The sequence below is a fragment of the Petromyzon marinus genome, chromosome 39 (genome assembly GCF_048934315.1).
Source record: "Petromyzon marinus isolate PM22_M1 ecotype Great Lakes invasive population chromosome 39, UKy_Petmar_22M1.pri1.0, whole genome shotgun sequence".
Lineage (NCBI taxonomy): Eukaryota > Metazoa > Chordata > Hyperoartia > Petromyzontiformes > Petromyzontidae > Petromyzon > Petromyzon marinus.
The window spans coordinates 8551690-8561365 of record NC_133705.1 but is presented as its reverse complement, the minus strand read 5'-3'; positions in this window follow the sequence as shown (position 1 = coordinate 8561365).

The following is a 9676-nucleotide window of genomic DNA, read 5'->3' as shown; positions in this document are numbered from 1 at the left end:
CCACTCACCCCACCCCCCCCACATCAACCACCTTCCCCCACCCCCCCCCCACATCAACCACTCCCCCCCCCACACCAACCACCCCCCACACCACCACCCCCCCCCACACCCAACCACTCCCCCCCACTCCAACCCCCCCCCCACACCACCACTCCCCACCCCCCACACCACCACTCCCCACCCCCCCACACCCCCACCCCACCCCCCACCCACACCCCACCCCACCCCTCCCCCCCCACACCAACCACTCACCCCCACACCAACCACTCCCCCCCACACCAACCACTCCCCCCCACACCAACCACTTCCCCCCCCACACCACCACTCCCCCCCCACACCAACCACTCCCCACCCCACACCAACCACCCCCCCACACCAACCACTCCCCCCACACCAACCACTCCCCCACACCAACCATCCCCCCACACCAACCACTCCCCCCCCCACACCAACCACTCCCCCCCCCACACCAACCACTCCCCCCCCACACCAACCACTCCCCCCCCCCACACCAACCACTCCCCCCCACACCAACACTCCCCCCACACCAACCACTCCCCCCCCACACCAACCACTCCCCCCCCCACACCAACCACTCCCCCCCACACCAACCACTCCCCCCCCCCACACCAACCACTCCCCCCCACACCAACCACTCCCCCCACACCAACCACTCCCCCCACACCAACCACTCCCCCCCACACCAACCACTCCCCCCCCCACACCAACCACTCCCACCCCCCACACCAACCACTCCCCCCCCACACCAACCACTCCCCACCCCACACCAACCACTCCCCCCCACACCAACCACTCCCACCCCCACCCAACCACTCCCCCCCACACCAACCACTCCCCCCCACACCAACCACTCCCCCCCCCCACACCAACCACTCTCCCCCCACACCAACCACTCCCCCCACACCAACCACTCCCCCCACACCAACCACTCACCCCCACACCAACCACTCCCCCCCACACCAACCCACTCCCCCCCCCACACCAACCACCCCCCCCCCCACACCAACCACTCCCACCCCCCACACCAACCACTCCCCCCACACCAACCACTCCCCCCCCACACCAACCACTCCCCCCACACCAACCACTCCCACCCCCACACCAACCACTCCCCCCCCCCCACACCAACCACTCCCACCCCCCACACCAACCACTCCCCCCCCACACCAACCACTCCCCCCCCCCACACCCACCCCCACAACCACTCCCACCCCCCACACCAACCACTCCCACCCCCCACACCAATCACTCCCCCCCCACACCAACCACTCCCCCCACACCAACCACTCCCCCCCCCCCCTTTTCCACTGCTGGATGAACGCAACCACCCCACGCATTGTTCGACCATGGCGCTTGATTGTTTGGCCATACTTCACCATGCTTCTTCGGCCATACTTCACCATGCTTCTTCGGCCATACTTCACCATGCTTCTTCTTTAGTGGATTCTGCTTGTGGGGGCTGAAGGGTGCGGGGGTGTGGCGGGGGGGGAGCTGTGGAATGATTTACGGCCGCGGATGGCGTAAGGGCAAGGCACTGGTTAAGATTTCACTCGCCACCGATGTTATCCGTGGTCGGGAATCGAACCGTGGAAAAACCACCGGGTCCGTTTCGCCGCGCCGCGCAGTCCGCCAGCCACTACACCACCACCGCTCCCTCCAGCGCCCTCCTCCTATCGCCTTGCGCACAATGCGTTCATTGCAATGGGTGGATTGGTTTGGCAAACTGCACGTGCACGTGTGCTCGCGCCAATTGGGAGCGGTGGGGCGATGGTTGGCGCACCGCCGCTGCGAGCCCAGCGACCCCGAGTTCGATTCCCCCGCCAACGACCAATAATCACCAGCAACGCATTTTTTTTCTAACCGTTTCAGGTAACCTCTCTTAGGTCGACTTGGCCTTAAAACTGAGTACCCGGCGCGGTGTGTAAACATCAGCACGGGGGGGTGTGGTACATAACGGAGGTCCAAGCGTGGTGCTGGCCACCCACCGCCTCGTGTGCCGTGCCGGCCTTCATAGGTTGCGACTGGCTAGCAGAGAAGCACTTGTCCCCCCCAACAGTCCTGTTGGTGATGCTCGTTGGGGAGCGCGACGAGTGAGGGTTGGCTGCAGCGTTGTGCAATGCGAGTGTGAACAACACGAGGGGATTGCCGTCGTGACGTTACCATTATAAGCGTGCACGTATTTTGTGTGGAATTTATTTATTCATTCTTGAGGCAATGCGCATTCCCCAAAGCGGCCCTGGGTTTCGGCACTGCAGCAAAAAAAAACTTGAAAACGCGAGACTGGCGCTGAGCCCTTGTTGCCAGATCAGAGGGAGAGAAAAAAAAACCCTCGCCATCTGGTGTCCAGCAACCAAAAACAAATAACAAGAAGAGCCAAATTCTTCGAATTAGGTAAAAAAAAATGAAAAGTAAACTGCACGCGCACACAATTAATTTGTAATGCCACGTTACAAAAAAATGTTGGGCTTTTAGACGTTTTACCGTTTATCGAAAATAATAAGGTTTTTTTTTAAATTACTTTTCCAATTATAGCGTCGGTAGCCATCAAAGAGCTGCATGCGGCTCCCGAAAGCCGCAGGTTGCCGACCGCTGGTCTAGACCGACGGATTATAAACCCCCATTCACGAAGACGCACATCTTAAGAGTCATTCTTGAGCAATCGATGATGACAAAAAAAACCGACCCCTAACATCGATAGACATGCACCTCTAGGGCGAAGGACCAAACCCTTATTAATCAATGAGAGCAAACCTCTGGGAGCATCAGATTATTTAAAAAAAACGCTTACATCACAGACACGGCCTCCAAAGTCTAGAAGAATGGATTAAACAACCACACGTCGAACAACAGACACAACCTCTTTAAGCAATAGACAAAACGCATGCGAAACCAATAAATCCCGTTGATATGCCCTCCTCTCAGGAGGCAGCCCTGGAAACATCTGGGGGGAGTCGGGTCCTTTACGACTACTGAAGTCGCTGCGGCGATCGAGGGTCAGCATGGCGGCAAAGCTTCCCAGAGTTGTTGAAAGTGCTGGATAGTGTAGGAGTGTCGTGGTTAACACGCCTCTTCAGTGTTGCATGGAAGGCGGCTACAGTACCTCTTGATTGGCAAACTGGGGTCGTAGTCCCCATTTTTATAAGAAAGGCGACCAGAGGATGTGCTCCAACTACAGAGGGATTACACTCCTCAGCGTCTCGGGTAATGCCTATGCCAGGGTGCTGGAGAGGATGCTACGCCTGGTGGTCGAGCCTCGGATTCAGGAAGAACAATGGAGATTCCGTCAGTCGTGGAACAATGGTCCAGCTCTTTCCCTCTCACATATATTTGAGGGGTCATGGGAGTGTGTTTATCCAGTCTACCTCTGCTTTGTAGATGTGGAGAAGGAATGTGGCCGTGTTCCCCGCAATGTCTTGTGGGAGGTGCTGCGGGAGTACGATCCGCTTTTGTGTGCTATCCGGTCCCTCTGTTCCCGGAGTTAGAGCTGTGTCCGTATTCTTGGTGTTGAATCAAAGTCGTTCACTGTGGGTGTTGGACTCCGCCAAGGGTGCGTCTTGTCTCCATGGACAGGATATCAAGGCCCAGCCGAGGTATGGAGAGTATCCAGTACGGGGCATGGAGGTGGCGTCGCTGCTTTTCGCAGATGACATTGTCCTCTATGCCTTGTCAGTCTGTGATCTCCAGCTTGCACTTGAACGGTTTGATGCCAAGTGTGAAGCAGCTGGGATGATGATCAGCGCTTTGACATCTGAGGTCATGGTTCACTCCTGGGAGATGGATTGTTCTCTCCAGGTGAGGGGGGAAAAGCTGCCTTTAGTGGAGGAGTTTAAGTACCTCAGGGTATCTTTCGCGAGTGATGGGTAAGTGGGAGCGGGAGATTTTCCGGCAGATCGGTGCGGCGTCCACGGTGTTGCGGGCGCTGTACCGTTACGTGGTAGTGAAGCGGGAGCTGGGTTCTCGAACAAAGCTTTCCGTTTACAGGTCGATCCACGTTCCCACCCTCACCTATGGTCATGAGCTTTGAGTAATGACCGAAAGGATGAGATAGCAGGTACAAGGGGCCGAAATGAGGTTTCTACTTAGGGTTGCCTGCTCACACTCCGTGATCGGGTGAGGAGCTCGGTAATCCGGGTGAGCCTCAGAGTCGAGCCGCTGCTCCTTCGGATCGAGATGAAGCCAGTTGAGGTGGTTCGAGCACCTGGTAAGGATGCCCCCCTAAAGGCTCCCCCTGGAACTCTTACCGGGCAGCATGTGCCACTGGGTGAAGACTCCAGGGCCGGCCCAGGCCACGCTAGTGGGACTATGTCGCTCGGCTGGCCTGGGAACACCTGGGAATTCCCCAGGAAGAGCTCGAGTCTGTCGCCAGGGAAAGGGAAGTCTGGACCGCCACTGCTCAACTTGCTGCCGCCGCGACCCTCGCCAGGGCAAGCTGATTGAGAAACGAACGAACAAACTGTAGACCAGTAGGCAAAACGTTAATAGACAAAACACGTATAGACCAGCATACAACACACCAATAGACCGATAAACAAAAAAACCTATAGACCGGTAGACGAAACAAATAGACCAGCAGACAATACACCGATAGACCAATAGACAATAATAGACAAAACACCCAAATACCATGACACAAAACCTCTAGACCAGAAGACAAAACAAAAACACCTATAGACCGATATACAGAACGTATAGACACACGAAACTCGCTGCAATGTCGAACTTCCATGAGATGTACATCTGCATCCACTGCTGGATGAAGGCCTCACCACGCCATGCGGGTCTTGAGGGTTATTCGAACATACTTCACCACGCTAGTCGGTTACGGGTTTATTAAGGGCTGGGACGTGGGAGCGTAGAAGTATAGTACAAGATGTAATTTTCTGCACCCGCCCATGACGTAGCCCTGCAGCCCTATATATCACCTCTTATGTACGTTAATCGCCCAGCTAAGGACGATCCAGGCCCAAAATCCCGTTAAGCTTCCAACATCTGACGAGGTCTGGGTGCATCCCGGGTGATTTTGCTCTAAGGATTCTCTTCCTCTTAGTGCACAGGTAAAGAACAAAAAACCTCTCATCTGGCAAGGCCGACATGATCCTCTATACTGGCGCCAGACGTTGCGGGGGGCTATGTATGTTAATGCGGTACCACGACAACATTTTAGACCGGTGTAAAATGCATTCGAGTATTTATCTGTTGGATGCCTTTTTTTACGATTGTGTTTTTTTTCATGAATTGCATTGCATTTGTGTGCAATTGTTCATAAGCGGTGTTTTATTTGGTGTGTTGTGTTTTATTGATGAAATTTATACGTTTACAGTTCTCGTTTTCATGATTTAAGCATTTGATATTCAGTATGTTTATTGCTTTGCGGTATCTGCTGTTAAAATTACAGTTCAGTGTGACTTTATTCCGGAAATGTATCTGATTTTTTCAATATATTTTTGAAGTACACGTTTGATTCATGCTGTGCACCAAAATGATCATTTTCCGCCCCTTTGTATGTACGCATGTTGAACTTCTTGTGCACCGTACGTAGTCAACCGCGCTAATCGAAGGTGCAGAGTTATCGATCGAACATTGCATCTGATTACAGAAACATGTGCGCTTTGCAAATCGTGTTTTATTATTAATTGCATCCCTCTGTCCAGTGCTGGATGAGGGCCCCCCCATGACATCCCCAGTCATGGTTGGTTGCCTGACCATACTTCACCACACAGGGCAATGCAAGTTGGTGGAAGCGAGGGTGTTCCCAGGACTGGTACAGATTATAATCGCTTGCCACTGATGTTCGGTTTTGGCCGAGAATTACACTCGGGTTACCTGACGCATAGGACAGTGCGGTCGCCGCTGCGCCACCGCTCCCCCCTTTTATCCGTAACGGGTACGTTATTTCCTTAACAGAGATTTAACGCGCACTCGAATTTATATTTAGAATAATTTGTTAAAGCTGCACAGATTAATGCTGCGCTATTAAGTGTGTATCGCAATATCACAAGACATTTATCCGCCTGAGAGATATTGCTCAAACCATTGGTGCGTCATACTGATGTTATGGGGAATGTGACCTGTTTTGGCATGATTGGAACTGATCTGCAAGGTCTGATGTTGTGAACATTGCCTATATTTTAACCTTCGATCCTTTGGCAACTCTAACCAGAGCAGTTGGTATACCGCAGTTTGGGATTATAAAGTCATCTACATGTAACTGCATAAAACAGGATTTGCCTGTGGGGGTTGTGAGGGATGAGGAAAGGGCGCGGGGAGGCAGAGGAGATGAATGGATTTGGAGAGTCATTCAGATGAGAACACAACAGAAAAAACACTTCTAGAACATGTAAGATGCACAGCCCTTTTGTATGATTCACTGCTGGATGATGAAGGCCTCTCCCCCACACCGTGTTAGATCATGGGGATTCTTTTATCGTACTGTACCACGCTTATCACTGTGGGTTGGTGAAGGGTGGAAGAGCATAGATGTTGGAGCATGGTAGAGTACAACACTAGACTTAGCTGCACTGCCCTCTGTCGACAACTTAGCTTTGCAGCGGCTAGTTGCCTTCGTTTTAATGCACAGTTGTGATCTTCCAATCCAAGCATTCTCCAGGCGAAAATCTGCTTCGCTTCTGACATCTGATAATTTTGTTCAGCCAGCCAGCTGATATGTTTCGGTGAATCATAGTTTTCAGAGCTAGGCTCTGCAAATATGTGTACTGGACATCTGTGAAAAAAGTGCTTTATAGCTCATCGGATTCCTCCAGTATCAATGAATATTAACATTCTGAAAATTATTTATATTACAGTTTTTTTTTTAACTCAGTCGCTGCGATGAGGATGCCGGCATCAAACTCGCCACAATTTGGGCGGTCTTGGTGCAATCGCGGGTGACTGAAACGTGGAGTTTGTTCGCAGGATCTTAGCTGAGCCAGCTCAGTGTGGCGACACGGCCGTCGTGAACACCTCCTCACCACCCTGAGCCACTTTCCGAATGCTTTATCTATCGCTGCGCAGGTCTTATTTCACGTGTGATGAAGTGCTTTAATTTCAATTTACGAGTGTATTTTTATTGCCGGTTCCTTCATAATTTATCGTGCACTCTTGTCACTTTAAACGTTTGCATCATTTTTACAAGCAACCTACCATTGTGCCAACCTTTTATTATCGCCCCAATGTCCCGTTTGTAAATCGTCAGCTATGGTCCATCCACTGCTGGATGAAGGCCCTCCCCATGCTGATATCCCACGCTCGATCTGCGCCAGCACCTGCACACGGGAAAATAAATAAACGTTTACATGGCTTTCCAATCCTAAACAAGCTGCACGTCACCTCTATGAACGTTCCACATTACCATGGTGAGACCAAGGCCATCCATAGAAAAACCCGCAGTGGTATTCTTGTAGGGTAGCTTAATCGGTTCGTTCGTAATAAAGGTTTTTGGGTTAGATCGCATTATTTATAAATGTGTCGTAACCCTCCACCACCCGACACGGCCAAACAGTGAAAAAAAAGTGTCACGTTGACAAAAGACAAATAGTTCACTACTTTAGCCCACCGGTGTGTTGAAGAGTGAATCCACAACATTTACAGTTTGAGTACGATGTTTCGCTGGTAATTACATCGCCAGAATGGTGAAGCCCTCCACGGTCTTAAATAGAGCAGCAGGTGACGTCATCGTTTAACTCATTCAGGTGCAGTGATTTAAGGCAGAGGGGGGGGGGTATTGTAATTATATAATAGGTTAGTAATGAGTCAATTGTTATGATTAGTAATGAGTTGTAGATTAGTAATTAGTTGTAATGTGTATTATTTAATAACTGAACCCAAAAACGTTTATTATGAATAATATTGGTCACGAAAGTCTGCGTGTTAATCAGTTCATAATAATTCACAACCCTTTTGTCATTCCACTGCTGGATGAAAGTCTCTGCATGCTGGGGTCGGTCAGTGGGGGGGGGGGGGATTGTTTGACCATACTTCACCGTGCTCGCCAGTGTGGGTTAACGATGATGATGGCTCGCAGACCTGTTTGCGATTTTCAATTGCAACCAGGTCTGCGAGCCATCATCATCGCAACTGTGAGTCGTGGCCGGGAATTGAACGCAGCTTTCCAAGTTCAAAGTGCGGCACGCGAACCATCGCATCCCGCCGCTTAAATGGGCGAACGAGATGAACTCTCGTGCAAAGGTCATTCATGTTTTACATTCGTTCCTTGGTTCATCGAAAATAATTCAAAACGTTTCAAGTGGCCTGATAGTCCCGACCGATTGTCTGATATTTAACTGGTACGGGGGGGGGGAGCCTCTTGATAGTCGTTGTCATATCTGAAAGGGAGGCCAGAACGATTGGGGGAAGTTACATCACCATCATCAATAAGCCATTATCTATCCACTGCTGGATGAAGGGCCCTCCCCAAGCCGCCACTATCTCTCAACGTCTCGCAGATGCAGCAATCCATTGTCGCGGTCGGGCGAGCTGAACCCCTTCGCTCCATCTCCTTGGTGGACGTGCTGCCGGGGCATGTGGCGGTGGGGTGGGGGCAGGGTGAGGGGGCCTTAGTGACGAGATACCCATGGCGAGCCCTCAAATGTGATGCCACAATCTCTATGAGCTCCCTACTTTGTCAGGGTAACACGTAGTAGTAGTCGTAGACTTTCACAACCAATATGATTCATAAAAAATAAAATTGGGCTAGAGCGCACATATATAAATGTGTCGTTAAACCCGCCACCACCAGACACAGCCAATTAGTAAGGTTTGTCACGTTAACAAAACGTGATAATTAGACGCTACTTCAGCACACCGGTGTGTTGGAGAGTAAACCCACAACATTTACAATTCGATCATGATGCTTTTCTAGTGATTTACAACTAGCTTCATCGGGCGATAGCCAGAATTGTGAAGAAGTCGCCCTCTTTCGCTTTTAAATTGAGTAAGGTGATGTCATCGACCGACAATTTCGCGTCCATCTCAGAAACCAGGTCAGCCGCCCACGAACGCTACAAAATGGCCTACCGCAGGGGTTGGTATTAGCACCAGCCCCGTTTAATCCTTACACCAGCGACATGCCGGCCACATTAAGCCGCAAGTTAATTTACGTAGACGATCTAGCACTGGCCAGCCAAGCGACGACACTCGGCACAGCTCAGGACATCTTGAACACCGACCGAAAGAAATTGGAAGATTACTTCTACTCCTGGGCAACTTAAGCCAAAACCCAACCAAAGACGGTGTCCTCGGCGTTCCATCTCAACAGCGCGGAGATCGAGTTTTGTGGTTAAACATCACCCATTGGCCACTCCCGAATTATCTTGGAGTGGTGTTCGATCGAAGTCTCACTTTCAGGCAACGCATTAAGCAGCTGAGCAACAAGATAAAAACCCGCACGAACATTTTCCATAAACTGGCGGGAACCAGTTGGGGCTGTGATTTGCGAATGCTACGGACTGCCACGCTCGACCTTGTGTTTTCGACGGTAGAGCACTGCTCACCTGTGTGTGAACGCAGCGTTCACGCTCACATTATCGACACAACTGATCATCGCAATGCATGCCATCTCGGATAAGCTGACGCCGACCCAGTGGTTCCCAGCGCTCACCCACATGGGGTCCACTTTAAATCCGTCGTGAAACAGCAGCTGTCCGGGAGTAAACAAAAA